Below are 942 nucleotides of genomic sequence, written 5' to 3'. Positions count from 1 at the left end.
CATAATTTCATGGTTAAAGAGAAGAAAGCATATGATTTTCCTAAATATACTTCATATTTCTTTCACTCTGCAACAGGCAACTTGTCTCATCTAAATCGAATACACTTGAAATATTGAGTTTCATATAATACGGTTCTTCCTGGGATCACACCAGTTGGGGGGTTATGCAGTACATGCTCCAAGTGTGTTAAAATTTATGTAAGTACTGAAATTAAGTGAAATTTATGCCTGCCAGTTTCATGATGAAATGACTTATGTAATATAATTTGAATACTTGGTGGCTGCTGCTCTGAGACCATAGCTACACAATTCTTCACATAACATTTCTCAAGAAACATGAAACTCAACGAAATTCTGATGGGAGACTTACTGTGAAGATGAAATTAAATAAAGACTGGCTTTTTTTTCTCAGAACCTGGAACTGTTTTCACACACGAGAATGCCTCATTATGCAAAACTGAACAAAAATATTTTTCTACCTTGAATTTTCTCTTATCACATTGTCATGTAAAACATGGCTAAATAAACGAATGTAAATGTGATATTACTGAACGTTGTTATGATTGTATTAGAGAGGAGGTTCTCACATAAATATTTACCTATCCCCTTTTCACCAATCTGTTTTAATATGGATGTTCAGAACTATAAAATATTTCAGTCTTTGAACCTCTGAAATATGTACTTCAATATATGCTGAGTATATGTTGGGTAATTAAAAGTGCTGGATACAAAAAGTGAGACAAAATTATAAAACACCATAAATGTATTTTATTCTGACATTCATATGTTACACATTAAAAACAGCTCGTGGACATGCATGAGAATGAGTCACTATTCTAGGCACAAAATTGCATGTCTTCAGAACACAGTTTCCTTATAAATAAGAACCTTCTTGTAAAGGTTTGAGATAAGTGATATACTTAAGAGGAAACTGTAACTAAT

The sequence above is a fragment of the Cryptotermes secundus genome, unplaced genomic scaffold (genome assembly GCF_002891405.2).
Source record: "Cryptotermes secundus unplaced genomic scaffold, Csec_1.0 scaffold4576, whole genome shotgun sequence".
NCBI classification, from domain to species: domain Eukaryota; kingdom Metazoa; phylum Arthropoda; class Insecta; order Blattodea; family Kalotermitidae; genus Cryptotermes; species Cryptotermes secundus.
This window is presented reverse-complemented; position numbering follows the sequence as displayed.